At 33.8% G+C, this 17135-nt stretch overlaps 1 non-coding gene and 1 pseudogene across 1 annotated transcript; one reads left to right on the top strand and one right to left on the bottom strand.

Annotated features, from left to right (window-relative positions):
- The first annotated feature begins 10613 nt into the window (after positions 1-10613).
- Positions 10614-10697, top strand: TRNAL-CAA (transfer RNA leucine (anticodon CAA)). The gene has a single exon. It is a non-coding gene; the product is annotated as a tRNA-Leu (tRNA).
- A 280-nt stretch (positions 10698-10977) lies between these two features.
- Positions 10978-16830, bottom strand: LOC148167703 (luciferin 4-monooxygenase-like; annotated as a pseudogene).
- Between the last annotated feature and the right edge of the window lie 305 nt (positions 16831-17135).

Raw genomic sequence — 17135 nt, forward strand, 5'->3', positions numbered from 1 at the left:
TACCAAACGCACAAGTATGAACATTGGCACCGTTGTTAATTAACAATTCTGCTAGTTTTTCGTCACCAAGTAAACAGGCGATCATCAAAGATGTGTGCCCGACTGAAGTGATGAAATTGGTGTTGGCTCCATGGGTGAGCAACAGTTTCAAAATTTTTTCGTCCCTTTTCGCGCAAGCAATGGTTAAAGCAGTTTGTCCCTTGCGGACAGCGTTGATGTTAGCTCCCGCGTCAACCAACAGCTCTGCTACTTTTTTGCTCCCAAGTGAACACGCATCAATTAAAGGTTTATAACTATTATTAACATCGGCCCCTCCTTTGATTAGCAGTTGAATGAATTTTTCGTTTTCGTATAAACAAGCATAGAAAAAAGCCGAATTGATATGAGTATAAGTTTTGGCGCTAACTAACAGTTCCATTATTTTCCCGTTGTTTTTTAGGCAAGCAATGACTAGAGGCGAATCCGTGCTAGACGTGGGGATATTAACATCAATCCCGGCGCGAATCAACAACTCAACTAACTCTTCTTCTTCGTTTTCACAAGCAATAGTCAAAGAAGTTTTACCATTTCTTTTGCGAGCGTTGATATCAGCCTTCGCGTCTATCAACAGTTGTATTATCTTCCTATTCCCCTTCTCGCAAGCAATGATAAAAGCTGTATCGCCAAAAATATTATCAACGTTGGTTTTAATCCCCGCGCTAACCAACAACTCTACTAGTCGTTCGTTTCCGTCCTTACAGGCAATGATTAAAGGCGTATCACCGTTTTTGTCGCAAACATCGACTTTGATCCCTGCACTGATCAATAATTCCGCCATCTCTTCGTTTCCGTTCTTGCAAGCAACCAGCAAAGACGTCTCGAAGTCTTCACGCGACGCATCGATGGCGTTTATTAAACATTTCACAATTCTTTTGTTACCTTGATCCGACGCAAACAGAAGAGATGATTTGAAGTTTTGCTCATCGGGACCTCCGATAACTAACACGACTACTTCTTCGTGTCCGCCAGCACAAGCGACACTTAGAGGAGTTTGCCCAAAAACATTACGAGCATTGATGTTGGCTCCGTTGTTGACCAACAACGCCACCATTTCATCGTTTCCGTTGGCACAAGCGCGGATTAACGGCGTATCGCCAAATTTGTTGGCCGCGTTAGGATTAGCCTCGCCGTTGATCAACAGTTTGACTGTTTTTGTATTGCCTTTTTTGCACGCAAGAATTAAGGGAGTGTCACCCTCGCCATTGGGAAGTTCAATGTTGGCCCCTGAAGAAATTAACATCTCCACCACCTTGTCATCACCAATTTCACATGCGAAATGAAGCAAACTGTTGAGTGAAGAGCCTAGAGTTACAAGATTTAGATCTGATTTGAACTGATTGATAAATCTAGACAGACCAAACAGAACGGAATAGAATAAAATGTTACAGCGGGTGCTATGACTGTTGACTTGGTCCATAGCTGCAAGAGCGAAAATGTTTCCGGTAGCTTCACCATACCCGATGGCGTTCATCCCAAACACCTCATCAACCTCAAAAATGTCACACTTGGAAACCAACAGATCGATCGTTTTCAAATATTCAATGGGAGTGTCCGCGGGTTTAACCCAATCAATTGATTGAGCCTCTTCAAAAGTGAAAGTTTGGTACTTCGGACCCCAAGAGCACGCCAGTTGCAAAGGGTTTCGACCGGCGGCGTCCTTGATATCAACCCCTATTACCTCCGGTTCTGTTAGGGAAAACCCGCACAAAACCTCAGTGTGGACAGGACAATTCCTGGCCAAAATAAGATCAAAGAAGTACCGGATGTTAGAAAACTGTTCATCAAAGATAAAATTTTTAGTTTCATGGTCGGATCGTCGGACGAGGCAACGAGCTGCCAAGTACTCCAGGTAAGAGACGTGGTCAAATTTTATACCAAATTCCTCCACCTCCTCTTTTAGTACCACCTTCAACGCGACCTCTTCTAATTCTTTAATCAGCGCGATCTTCTCACTCACCTTGGAGTAGTCGCTACCGCTAAATTTGCAGTGAGAGTTGATTTTCGCTTCGACGAAGTGCTCGTAAAGGTCGCGTAACGAAAAGCGCCCGTTTGCAAAATTTTTGATTTCAGTACCATTTCGTCCAAACATCTTAAAAATCATGTCGATTTGTAAAGGAAAACTTAAAATGTCCCTGTGGGTGTACAGCGACAGACGGTTTACTATTTTCGTGCTTAGAACGTCCACATCGTCTAAAGCAAGAGATCGAATTCGTTCTTTGACATATTTGGTTTTATCGAGCTTGGAAACAGACCGCGCAAACACGGCGAATTCTGCTTCGAAGCTCTTTTTTGACTCTTCTTTGCATGTTATCCATTGGACTATCTTGAGGTTTGATAGCTTCCGGATGATTTCCATCACCATCGCGCGGTCATCAAGTTCGTCCAAAGCGTCCCAAAGATAAACAGCTTTGATAGTTTGAGTTTTGATCAATGAATTGACCACGCGGTGCTCAAAATCACTCCAATTTGAGTTCGTCAGTTTTAGAATGAACTTATTGAGGTCGTCGATGTCGTCATTGTCTCTGAAGAAGAGACAAATGGTACGAATGTCCACAGGGGTGATCAGAGCGGTGATAGCAGTTGGAAGAAACCGGTTTTTTAGGCTTTTTAGGAGTAGAGACTCCTCCAAACCCGAATCATCGGCAACTAAATGGATGGTACTTTCGGAATTTAATGAATTTAAACTGTCCTCTTTGACGGTCCCGTGTTCTAAGCGAAAACGTCCAAGACTAGAGATCGAACCGACGGTTTTTACCCACTCCAACTTGTTGTGGAATAATTTGAAATGATGCAACGTTTTCTTGTTGGTTTTGGCACGAATTTCCTCAAGTTTTTCCGGCGGACAACACTTTTTACTCACGAGTATGGAGGCTTTTTTCTCATCATTCATTTTTAAGTAATCATCGACATCTAAAGGTTCGAAATTTTCCAAAAAATCCGTGCGAACGTGACTAATCAAAACCAAAGTATCACTCTTAATCAGTTTCAAAAATCCCAAATCAATAAAATTTCGCGAAAGTAAGCTAGAAACGTACAACACCGAAATTTCCTCAGGTTTCTGCTCAATTTTGTGATCATTCATCAGTAACAATTCGTCGGTGGTAATTTCGTCAAAACCGCCACTTTTTACCAACTCTTTCAATTGAATTTGTTTTCCTGAAACCGAAATTTTCACGTTTTCAAGCAAATCGGTGTAAATTTCCTTGTTTTTCAAATCAGACAGATTTTGAAAAACTTCGATATTTTCGAAACCGGTCAAGCTACTCGTCACTAAAATAAAGTTTTTGTTCGGACACAACTTAATCGCTGCGCGAACTTCTGGGTTTTCGTCTAAGATTAGAGGAAATCCGTCCATAATCCACAGTAATTTTGTATAATCCTCGTTGTTTTCCGTTAACTGGTAATTTTTCTTAATTGCGTTTGCGTGCTCAGTGTTCAAATGACTTTTTCTTTGGTCCGGTAAGTTTAGTAAGCGTTCGATGGATTTTTCATGAAAAACCGAAACGACAAACTTTGACATTGCTGCTTGCAAAATTTCATTATTTGTTTCATTGCCTTCAAATAAGAGAGGATGAAGAAACGGTGACACTAAATACAAGGCCAGTAGTTGTTTTACTATTGATTTTTCCACGAAACTCGAATTTGAAAAAAAAATCAAAAATTGTTCAGCCACTTCGTTTCTGGGCGAAAATTTCTTCATTCGTTCACAAAAATTCTCTTGCAATGTCGCCTCACCCTCCCCGTTCGTACAAACGAAGAAATTTTCAAAAAAAGTCTCAGAATCTTTGGAAAAATTCGAATTGGTTTTAAACTGAAAGCAACTTGAGGTGTGAAGAAACGGAATGGCATTGAAACATTTGGAAATTGTTAGCTCAATTTCATTGTTACAGATTTTTATAGTTTTTCCAATTTCGGAGTCAAATGTACGATTTGTAAATAAAACTAACTTATAATCGGAAAAAATTCTTTTCTTATCTTGAAATGATTGCAAATTGTTGTTAATACTGGTATCACCGTTATCAGCAAACTGATCTAATTGCATTTCAGTTTGTATGGAACGTTTGAACTGAACCGCACACTTTAGTTTATTTGTTTCTATAATTAGATGGTGGAAAATGCCAAAATTATGGTCATTTGATCGTATTTTGAAGTCAGTAGAGTCATCTTCCAGTAAATTTAGAACAGTGTTAGCAGTGACGACATTTTTGTAATTTATAATGTCATTGAGAGTCTGTAAAGTGGTGTTTTTTAAATGCATCTTTAAATTTTTATTACAAAAAAATACTAAAATTTTGACTTACAGTTTCTCTACAAGGAACGTCGTTTGCTTCTTCTTCCATTGTTCCTTCTGTTTATTTACTTAATCTATATTAATAAAAACCAAAAAATAGAAAAAAGCTCTATGTGACTATACCTAAATCTAATTAAATTACCTCTTTAGATGGTTTCAGAACAATTTTGAATTTCCATTCGTACATTTCCGACGAAAAATATGGAATTTGAAGATGTCCTACCAAAAATACGTGTCAAAATTGTCTTACAAATTATCTTAATTCGTTAAACTTACTAAGTTTAATTAACACCGAATTCACTTCAGTGTCACACTAATTATTTTTAAGATCAATTCTTTTAAACAATCTAACTTTGATAAAACACAATACTGTTTTAAATTCCATAATTTATAGAACTGTTATCATTGTATGATATATGGCAATTTAGAACGGCAAACATTGGGAAAACCCAAACCCTAGAAAGTTGAGAAAAGTTCATAATAATCTACGCAATTTACTCTAGATAAAAAGGCAGGAAACGTGAAAACTGGTGTGCCAAGCCACTATCGTTTTGTTCTTCCAAAATATTAGTCAAATTAAAAATTAACGATAGATTTGAGAGCGTATAAATTTTCATTTTGAATACAGACCAAAAATTTCCACCGGTTTCTATTAAATTTCGTAACGTTGGCAATTTCAATCTTTAAACATAAATATAAAGTAATACTTCTTTCGACTTGCGCAAAATTCCAAAATTTTTAGAAATTTTTATTTTGAAAACGGACGAAAATTTTCCACCGCTTTCTACTAAATTCCGTAACTTTGGCAGTTTTAATTCTAAAACAGAAATATTTGTAGTTTCGACCTGATTATCAACTGCGCTAAATTCCAAAACTTGAGAACGAAATATAAACAAAAATTGCCCCTTTATTTCACAACAAGAGCAAAGTAAAAAGGTTCCAGAATCTAATATAGGTATTTTCACCCCTTAAATATTTAAATATGAGAAAGAGTGGCGCTTGAAAATTAGTCCTTCTAATTCTAACCCTTAAGATCAGGCCAGGTCAGGTCAGGTCAGGTCAGGTCAGGTCAGGTCAGGTCAGGTCAGGTCAGGTCAGGTCAGGTCAGGTCAGGTCAGGTCAGGTCAGTCATTTTCACGGAACTTTGCATTAGAAGAGTGGTAAGCTAATCGTCTTGCACATTACTAAAACTTGTTAAATCTCATTTGCACAAAAATTTTAATTAGTCATTGAATTAATACACTCAAGTTTAACAAAGTGTTAACCTCAAAAAACGCTACATTCAATTTTCCCCCAGTTTTCTCCCTAAAGAATTGAAAGCCTCATTAACACCCAAAAATTTTCGAAAATTTACCCAGTGGACTGATAGCAATGAGCTGCACTTTACTTGATCATTATCAACTGTGCTAAATTCCAAAAAAGCAACTATGATGAGTGAGTCAAGATGCTCACAATTTACGAAGTTAATTAATTAATTAATTAATTAATTACGAAAGAAACATTTCTCTGACTGCGTTATTGTCCAGTTTTTCTGGTTTTCATTCCAAACGAAACTTTTCATTATTAAATAAAGCAGATTTTCACATTTCCCGCTTGAGTAAGGGAATCAAAAACTAGCAAAATTCAGACAAAATTTTCAAACCCAACCAATTTGCTTGATAAATTTTTTATTCTTGATTTTTTATATTTTGGTAATCACTTTAGTTTGTAATTAAAAGGCAATACAGTAAACATTCGATATAGTCACCCTGCCTGGAAACAATTTTTTTTAAAAATTGCTTTTATCAAAAATGTTGACTATAACGAAATAGGTAGGTATAAATTATATAGTTGCTTTACAACGTTCAAATTTGGGGGAGTTAAAACTATTAACCTCCCTAAATTTCATTTCAGTGGCATAAAAACGTCCACAGTTACAAATTTTTATTTTCAAAAATTGGAAAATTTTAGTTCATTTAAATTAAAAATTCCAAAAGCTGTGTCTTTTGCTGTACAACGTTCAAATTTGGGGGAGTTGATAAGTAGATCCAAGCTAGTAACCTCCCTAAATTTCATTGCCGTGGCATAAAAATGTCTAGAGTTACAAATTTGTATTTTCAAAAATTAATAAACTTTTTAGTTCATTTAAATAAAAAATTCTAAAAACTGTGTCTTTTGCTCAACAACGTTCAAATTTGAGGGAGTTGATAAGTAGATACAAGCTAGTAACCTCCCAAAACTACATTCCCGTGTCGTAAAAACTTCCAGAGTTACAAATTTTTCATTTCAAAAATTGGAAATTTTATGTTCATCTGCAAAATAAAAAATTTTAAAAACTGCGTCTTTTGCTCTACAACGCTCAATTTTGGGAGATTCAACAAATACAATCAAACTACTAACCTTCTTAAATTTCATTTCCGTGGCATAAAAACGTCAAGAGTTACAAATTTTTATTTTCAAGAATTTTAGTTCATTTAAATAAAAAATTCTAAAAACTGCGTCTTTTGCTCTACACCGTTCAATTTTTTAATATTTAACAAATACAATCAAACTACTAATCTTCCTAAAATTCATTTGCGTGGCATAAAAACGTCAAGAGTTACAAATTTTTCTTTTCAAAAATTTTAGTTCATTTAAGAAAAAAATTATAAAAACTGCGTCTTTTGCTCGACAACGTTCAATTTTGGGAGATTTAACAAGTACAATCAAACTACTAACCTTCCTAAATTTCATTTCAGTGGCATAAAAACGTCAAGAGTTACAAATTTTTATTTTCAAAAATTTTAGTTCATTTAAATAAAAAATTCTAAAAACTGCGTCTTTTGCTCGACAACGTTCAAATTTGGAAGATTTAACAAGTACAATCGAACTACTAACCTTCCTAAATTTCATTTGCGTGGCATAAAAACGTCAAGAGTTACAAATTTGTATTTTCAAAAATTTTAGTTCATTTAAATAAAAAATTCTAAAAACTGCCTCTTTTGCTCTACAACATTCAAATTTGGGGGAGTTGATAAGTAGATCCAAATTAGTAACCTTCCTAAATTTCATTGGCGTGGCGTAAAAACTTCCAGAGTTACAAATTTTTATTTTCAAAAATTGAAAAACTTTAGTTCATTTAAATAAAAAATTCTAAAAACTGTGACTTTTGCTGTACAACGTTCAATTTTGGGGAATTTGACAAGTAAATCCAAATTAGTAACGTCTCTAAATTTTATTTCAGTGGCATAAAAACGTCCAGAGTTACAAATTCTTATTTTCAAAAATTTTAGTTCATTTAAATAAAAAATTCTAAAAACTGCGTCTTTTGCTCTACAACGTTCAATTTTGAGAGATTTAACAAGTAGATTCAAACTACTAACCTCCGTAAATTTCATTTTCGTGGCATAAGAACGTCCAGAGTTACAAATTTTTATTTTCAAAAATTGAAAAATTTTAGTTCATTTAAATAAAAAATTCTAAAAACTGCGTCTTTTGCTCTACCACGTTCAATTTTAGGAGATTTAACAAGTACAATCGAACTACTAACCTTCCTAAATTTCATTTGCGTGGCATAAAAACGTCAAGAGTTACAAATTTGTATTTTCAAAAATTTTAGTTCATTTAGATAAAAAATTCTAAAAACTGCGTCTTTTGCTCTACCACGTTCAATTTTAGGAGATTTAACAAGTACAATCGAACTACTAACCTTCCTAAATTTCATTTGCGTGGCATAAAAACGTTAAAAGTTACAAATTTGTATTTTCAAAAATTTTAGTTCATTTAAATAAAAAATTCTAAAAACTGCGTCTTTTGCTCTACCACGTTCAATTTTAGGAGATTTAACAAGTACAATCGAACTACTAACCTTCCTAAATTTCATTTGCGTGGCATAAAAACGTCAAGAGTTACAAATTTGTATATTCAAAAATTTTAGTTCATTTAAATAAAAAATTCTAAAAACTGCGTCTTTTGCTCTACAACGTTCAAATTTAGGGGAGTTGATAAGTAGATCCAAGTTAGTAACCTTTCTAAATTTCATTGCCGTGGCGTAAAAACTTCCATAGTTACAAATTTTTATTTTCAAAAATTGAAAAACTTTAGTTCATTTAAATAAAAAATTCTAAAAACTGTCTTTTGCTTTACAACGTTCAATTTTGGGGAATTTGACAAGTAAATCCAAATTAGTAACGTCTCTAAATTTTATTTCAGTGGCATAAAAACGTCCAGAGTTACAAATTCTTATTTTCAAAAATTGGAAAATTTTAGTTCATTTAAATTAAAAATTCTAAAAGCTGTGTCATTTGCTGTACAACGTTCAAATTTGGAGGAATTGATAAGTAGATCCAAACTAGTAATCTTCCTAAATTTCATTGCCGTAGAGTAAAAACTTCCAAAGTTACAAATTTTTCATTTCAAAAATTGGAAATTTCAAGTTCATCTGCGAAATAAAAAATTCTAAAAACTGTGCCTTTTGCTCTACAACGTTCAAATTTGGAGAAGTTGATAAGTAGATCGAAACTATTAACTTCCCTAAATTTCATTGCCGTGGCGTAAAAACTTCCAGAATTACAAATTTTTCATTTCAAAAATTGGAAATTTTAAGTTCATCTGCGAAATAAAAAATTCTAAAAACTGTGCCTTTTGCTCTACAACGTTCAAATTTGGATAAGTTGATAAGTAGATCGAAATTATTAACTTCCCTAAATTTCATTGCCGTGGCGTAAAAACTTCCAGAATTACAAATTTTTACTTTCAAAAATTGGAAATTTTAAGTTCATCTGTAAAATAAAAAATTCTAAAAACTGCGTCTTTTACTCTACCACGTTCAATTTTGAGAGATTTAACAAGTAGATCTAACTAACTACTAACCTCCGTAAATTTCATTTCCGTGGCACAAAAACGTCTAGAGTTACAAAATTTTATTTTCAAAAATTGAAAAATTTTAGTTCATTTAAATAAAAAATTCTAAAAACTGTGTCTTTTGTTCTACAAAGTTCAAATTTAGAAGAGTTGACAAGTAGATCCAAACTAGCAACCTCCCTAAATTTCATTGCCGTGGCGTAAAAATTTAGAGAGTTACAAATTTTTATTTTCGAAAAATTGAAAGTTTTTAGTTCATTTGCAAAACAAAAAATTCTTAAAACAGTATCTTTTGCTCTACAACGTTCTAATTTGAGGGAGTTGATAAGAAGGTCCAGACTAGTAATATCCGTAAATTTCATTGTCACAGCTTAAAAACTTCTAGAGTTACAAATTTTTATTTTCACGAATTGGAAATTTTTGTTTCATCCGCAAAACAAATTTTTTTTTTTTAAACTAAAAATCAATAATAAACAATTAAGAAAGGTGGGACAAGGTAAATAGCATAAACAATAACGAAAAAGGTACAAAATGTTTATAAATGTTTCTAGCATCAAGGGTGGCTATGAAATGTCAAAGAAATTTGCTGTTCATTACAAATGTGGGTTTCCACTTTTTAACTGACATTTGCAGTTAACCTCAAACATGAAGCAAAGTAAGTTTTCAGAAATAAACTTCTAGCTGTGGTTTAAAACCTGAAAATAAAAAAATTGAACACAAAACTGTAACTGAAACGTCATTGACATAAATAACATTATAAATAATTTTCAAGATAGTCATATTCACTATGAAAACAAAGCGGCAAAATGGTGTACGACAGGAATTCCAGAGCCTCCCTTGATGCTAGAAACATTTATAAACACCTTGTATAAACCGAAAGCATCACAAATTAAAGAGAATTTCTGACACTCAATCAGAATATATATAAACAAAGCGAGGAAGAATAGTAAAAAAAATATATTAGTGTTAGTAGACAAACAACGAAAAATTAACAATTAAAGACAATAAACAAAAATTAAAGAAATACCTTGCAAATACAAATATAGAAAACTACGAAAAATATCAATTGTCAAGAGCAAGAAGAAACAGTAAGATAAAACAAGAAAAGGAAAAAACATGGAAAAAAATTAAAAAGAAATTAGCAAAAACATCCTTCAGAACGATAAACACTGTCTCTTCTGTTTTTGCATCTTTAACATGGTTGGTTTAGCGACTGACAGTTGATGTGATTATGTCGAATGACAGAAACTAAATTAGTTGACAATATCAAAGGTTGCTTATAACAAATGTTTCTTATACCAAAGGTAACTATATCGAATGTTCACTGTAATACTTTTTTTTAGAATTCTTATCTCTGTCGTATTTCTCCAGCTATCTTAGATATCACTTAAAATCGACATTTTCGATTGGCTGAAACCAAAAATTGCAGTTTTTATTAAGTTGTTATATTTGATACTAAAATGTCAGGTTGGCCGAGCGGTCTAAGGCGCCAGATTCAAGTTCTGGTTCTCGAAAGAGAGCGTAGGTTCGAACCCTACACCTGACAGTTTTTTGCAATATTGTTGTTATCTGATAAGATAAACAACAAAGCAAGAAAATATGTCAATCTCCAAATCGATTCAATCAATTTTTACGCTCTGGTGAACTTATACTCATTCACGCAGAACTTCTTGATTAATTCAGATTTGTGTCGCCCCGTGTTGGCAACTAGAAGTTCTTCTAAAAGATTGCTTTTCACCAAATAATAAATTTTATTATTATATACTTCTAGTGACACTTAAGAAAGCCCAGTATTTCTATAAAATCTACAAAATCAAAAAAACGCCTCACACCATCTCCCGCAACTTTCTTTTCAAAATTTTCCCACTTAAAGTCTTAGGAATCTCGTCCAAGAACCTAACACCACCATGCAGATGTCCGAAACTTATAGCCCACTGCAAATTACCACAAACGTATTTAATCAATTCCTCTTCTGTGACATCCTTGCCGGGCTGAAGCAATAAAAGCCATAGACGATTCTCCGGCGAATTTATCGGGTTTCCCGACAACCCCCACCTCTTTCACTGCTTCGTGTTGAATTAAAAGAGCCTCCAACTCGCTCGGAGACACCTAGAAAAAAGACTCATTGTCAGTCGCCTTTAGAATGCGATGAAGATTCTCAAGCACCTGGAAGCCCTTGTACTGATGATTTCCTTCAAGCGATCAATGATGTAGAAGTACCCTTCGTTGTCATAGTACCCCAAATCCCCAGTCTCACAAAACGCGCCTCATCGAACACACTGGTTGTCACAACTTGGTTCCCCAAATAACCTTTCATCACTCCACCACCTTTAATACACAACTCCCCAACTTCTCCCGATGGTAAGAATTTACCACTGTCATCACACACTTTGATAAAATGATTCGTGCTGACTTTCCCCGTGCATCCGGGTCTTCTTATGTTTTTTATAGTGATGGTACCGCCCCCAGTGAGCTCAGTCAATCCGTAAATCTGACGGACACTCTTAACTTTCAACTTCTTTTCAATCATCTCCTCCAGTTCCTTGGTGAAGGGTGCAGCACCAACTACGACATCGTTGATTGAAGAAAGATCGTATTTTTGCACCACTGGATGCTTGATCAAAAACGGAAGAACAACTTCGTGACTTTTTGATCTTGAAGAGTCTGTAGGAAAATCTCGGGGGCGAACTGCTCCAAGATGGAGAGTCTTCCTCCATAGAGAAGAGTTGCTAAAGCAACACCGTTGCCAAAAATGTGTAAAAATGGCAAGAATCCGATTATAGATTCAGTTTTGTTAATATCTAGACAGGTCTCATCATGCGCGTAAAGCATGGTGATGCGAAAGTTGGCATGAGTGAGTTTGAGTTGGACGCATTTTGGTAGACTTGTTGTTCCTGAAGAAGTTAAAATAAAAGCGACGCTTTCATCGGGGTTTAACTCAACAGGGGTGAAATGGACATCGTCACAGATGTTGGCAACGAAATCATCAATATTGTCGTAGTTTATAATGTGAGGAGGAAAAAACAATTCGTCTTTGAGAGGAAGAAGATTTTTTAGCGTTTTTGACGAGCTGAAGATCACCACTGGCCGACAGATCGATAAAAAGTGTTTTAGTTCACCTGTAAAAGCAAAAATTCGACATTTTTTTCGCATTCTCATGAGTTGTTTATTGTAGATATTATCAAGGCCTATTTAATTATCTAATCATATTTGTTCGAAAATGGTGTTATTTTAAACACCAAGCACTAATTACCAATCAAAACAAATCAACATAGTTTTTGCTTGTTATGAACACACCGATGATTTACTTTTTATTTAATGTAAATGTTGCAACCATAAATAAACTCCATTAATAACTAGTATAATGACTGGATTGATTAAAGTTCCTCGAATGTAAATTAGCTATTACTGTGACAGACAAAAAAGATTTTTTTAATAATTTTTTTGAAAATCCTTAGGCGTTTATACACAACGTATTGAAGAATTCTTCCGTCATTTTTTGAACATTCTGTTTATAAAACAAGTACTAATTTTTATTGAATCAAATTTCCATCATTTTTGTAATTTTGTTCTTGTAGTTTAACAAAAAATTGTGATTTTTTTGAGATCCATCGTTTAATCAAAAAGAGCTCTGCACATAACGATCAAACACATTGACGATTTTTGTCCAAATTTTGAAAAAAATCAAATAATTTCTCCAAATTGCGTTTGTTTGTCATTTCGGTTAACTGTAAACAAACAAGACAATCCATGCGACTTAACAAACCAAAAAATTTCACTAGGAGGTTCAACCCAATACTCAATTTTTCCTACAGTCCCAAAACTTGGACACATGCTGGACATTAAACCTCACATTCAAAATAAACACATTCTTAGAGAAATCCGCTTATTTCGATGCAACACGACGATTTCTCGCTGATTTTCGATGTTTTCTGGCTTAAATTCGCAAAAAGAACTCAAAATCTACAAAACCACAAATTTTTATTAAGATTCAATGGCTGAATTGTAAGAAAACAGCAAAAATCTGACGAAATCGTCAAAATTCTTAGAGAAATCCGCATATTTCCATGCAAAACGACGATTTCTCGCTGATTTTCGCCATTTTCTGACTTGAATTTGCAAAGAAGAACTCAAAATCTACAAAACCACAAATTTTTATCAAGATTCAACGGTTGAATTACAAGAAAACAGCAGAAATCTGACAAAATCGTCAAAATTCTTAGCGAAATCCGCATATTTCCATGCAAAACGACGATTTCTCGCTGATTTTTGCCGTTTTCTGGCTTAAATTTGCAAAGAAGAACTCAAAATCTACAAAACCGCAAATTTTTATCAAGATTCAACGGTTGAATTACAAGAAAATAGCAGAAATCTGACGAAATCGTCAAAATTCTTAGAGAAATCCGCTTATTTCGATGCAAAACGACAATTTCTTGCTGATTTTCGCTGTTTTCTGGCTTGAATTCGCAAAGAAGAGCTCGAAATCTACAAAATCACCAATTTTTATTAGGATTCTACAGTTGAATTACAAGAAAATAGCAGAAATCTGCACGAAATCAACAAAATTCTTAGAGAAATCCGCTTATTTCGATGTAAAACAACGATTTCTCTCTAATATTTGCAGTTTTCGTGCTTAAATTCGCAGAAAAGAACTCAAAATCTACAAAACCACAAATTATTATCAAGATTCAATGGCTGAATTGCAAGAAAACAGCAAAAATCTGACGAAATCGTCAAAATTCTTAGAGAAATCCGCTTATTTCGATGGAAAACGACGATTTCTCGCTGATTTTCGCCGTTTTCTAGCTTGAATTCGCAAAGAAGAGCTCGAAATGTACAAAATCACCAATTTTTATTAAGATTCAACGGTTGAATTACAAGAAAACAGCAGAAATCTGCACGAAATCATCAAATTTTTTAGAGAAATCGGCTTATTTCGATGCAAAACGACGATTTATCGCTGATTCTCGCCGTTTACTGGCTTGAATTCGCAAAGAAGAGCTCGAAATCTACAAAACCACCAATTTTTATTAAGATTCAACGGCTGAATTGCAAGAAAACAGCAGAAGTCTGACGAAATCATCAAAATTCTTAGAGAAATCCGCTTATTTCCATGCAAAACGACAATTTCTCGCTGATTTCCGCTGTTTTCTGGCTTGAACTCGCAAAGAAGAGCTCAAAATGTACAAAATCACCAATTTTTATTAAGATTCAACGGTTGAATTACAAGAAAACAGCAGAAATCTGCACGAAATCATCAAATTTTTTAGAGAAATCGGCTTATTTCGATGCAAAACGACGATTTTTCGCTGATTCTCGCCGTTTACTGGCTTGAATTCGCAAAGAAGAGCTCGAAATGTACAAAATCACCAATTTTTATTAAGATTCAACGGCTGAATTGCAAAAAAACAGCAGAAGTCTGACGAAATCATCAAAATTCTTAGAGAAATCCGCATATTTCCATGCAAAACGACGATTTCTCGCTGATTTTTGCCATTTTCTGACTTGAATTTGCAAAGAAGAACTCAAAATCTACAAAACCACAAATTTTTATCAAGATTCAACGGTTGAATCACAAGAAAACAACAGAAATCTGACAAAATCCTCAAAATTCTTAGCGAAATCCGCATATTTCCATGCAAAACGACGATTTCTCGCTGATTTTTGCCGTTTTCTGGCTTAAATTCGCAAAGAAGAACTCAAAATCTACAAAACCACAAATTTTTATCAAGATTCAACGGTTGAATTACAAGAAAATAGCAGAAATCTGACGAAATCGTCAAAATTCTTAGAGAAATCCGCTTATTTCGATGCAAAACGATAATTTCTTGCTGATTTTCGCTGTTTTCTGGCTTGAATTCGCAAAGAAGAGCTTGAAATCTACAAAATCACCAATTTTTATTAGGATTCTACGGTTGAATTACAAGAAAATAGTAGAAATCTGCACGAAATCAACAAAATTCTTAGAGAAATCCGCTTATTTCGATGCAAAACGACGATTTCTCTCTAATTTTTGCAGTTTTCGTGCCTAAATTCGTAGAAAAGAACTCAAAATCTACAAAACCACAAATTATTATCACGATTCAATGGCTGAATTGCAAGAAAACAGCAAAAATCTGACGAAATCGTCAAAATTCTTAGAGAAATCCGCTTATTTCGATGGAAAACGACGATTTCTCGCTGATTTTCGGCGTTTTCTGGCTTGAATTCGCAAAGAAGAGCTCGAAATGTACAAAGTCACCAATTTTTATTAAGATTCAACGGTTGAATTACAAGAAAACAGCAGAAATCTGCACAAAATCATCAATTTTTTTAGAGAAATCTGCTTATTTCGATGCAAAACGACGATTTTTCGCTGATTCTCGCCGTTTACTGGCTTGAATTCGCAAAGAAGAGCTCGAAATCTACAAAACCACCAATTTTTATTAAAATTCAACGGCTGAATTGCAAGAAAACAGCAAAAGTCTGACGAAATCATCAAAATTCTTAGAGAAATCCGCTTATTTCCATGCAAAACGACAATTTCTCGCTGATTTTCGCTGTTTTCTGGCTTGAATTCGCAAAGAAGAGCTCGAAATCTACAAAATCACAAATTTTTATTAAAATTCAACGGTTGAATTACAAGAAAATAGCAGAAATCTGACGAAATCGTCAAAATTCTTAGAGAAATCCGCATATTTAGATCTTAAAAATCTAATCTAATTTCTCAAATTACTGTAAAATAATAAAATGTTATCATTTCCAATTAAAACTGGTGTTTACTTTGATTCGTTTCTTAAAACTTCATTGATTTATTTAATTCATAGAAAACAGGTGTACGAAAAGTCGCCTTGATGAAAAGTAACTGATAACTTTTCTAGAATCCAAAAAAAACATTTAAAAAAATCCGCTCTTTTCCCAGTAGAACCAAAACAAAATGAAGAGAATAGGCAACATTGCTGAACTGTACACCAAAAAATTAAATTTATAGCAATCATTATTTTTGACTTAAGTTTTGAACGCGATGAAAGAGCGAGGAAAGCATTTTCCTAAACATTTTATGTTACAATTAATAAATAAATAGAAATCTTCAGATTTTGGTCTTTGGAGTTGCTTTCATTTCCAAAGATACATTAATTAATATGGATTAAAAGCAACTATGCTATTATGAATTATTTGTAATCACTATTATGAAGTACTTTACATATAAGCATTAGATACATCTTAATGTTCATGTTTTCATAAAAAACTTAAATGAGTCCGTAAAATAGCTATTTTGAATGCATGAAATAATTTACTATAATTAATTAATGAAGCTGCATCAAACATACCCGCAGTAAAAAAATGATTCAGTTGATTCACCACAGCACCGATATAAAAGCCAGCAACAACAATCGCCAAACATTTCCAACGATTTTGACAAACTATGGTAATAACGTCACCTTTTTTAACACCCAGAAACTGAAGTTTCTTCGCCAGTTTCACTGACAATCGCAGGAAATCTCCATAAGTTATCTCTTCGTTTGTGTCAACCTACAATCCATTTTGTTAATGCTGAAAGCAGAAGATGCAAGATAGCCACTAACAATGGCAATCCTATCAGAAGCCCATTTTTTTAATTTGGTGTAAAATATTACACCAAGCGACGTTCTAGGGTGGCGTTCAGAGTCATTAGGACCTACTAAAATCGTTGCAGCCATGTTGGGATGGTAACAGTTGTTGTTCAACTAAGTGTTTTCTTCTTATAATGAAAACAAGAAAATAAAAATGTTTAACTTGCTCTGAAAGGTTTTTAAGAAAAAAATTGTATTAAAAGCATTAAAAACTTGTGTAATAACAATAATTATTTCTGGTATAAGTGGGTTATTTTAGATATTACAGATAAGTACAGATATTACAGTAGAACCTCGAGTATACGTGCCTCAAATCCAAAACCTACTACTTATTTAAAAAATTTAAAAATATTTTTTTCAAGATTCGATCACCGGAAAAGTTTTGTTACTAA

This window comes from Gnatocerus cornutus, chromosome 9 (genome assembly GCF_029298725.1).
Source record: "Gnatocerus cornutus isolate USDA-ARS CGAHR chromosome 9, icGnaCorn1.1, whole genome shotgun sequence".
In the NCBI taxonomy this organism is placed as follows: Eukaryota; Metazoa; Arthropoda; class Insecta; order Coleoptera; family Tenebrionidae; genus Gnatocerus; species Gnatocerus cornutus.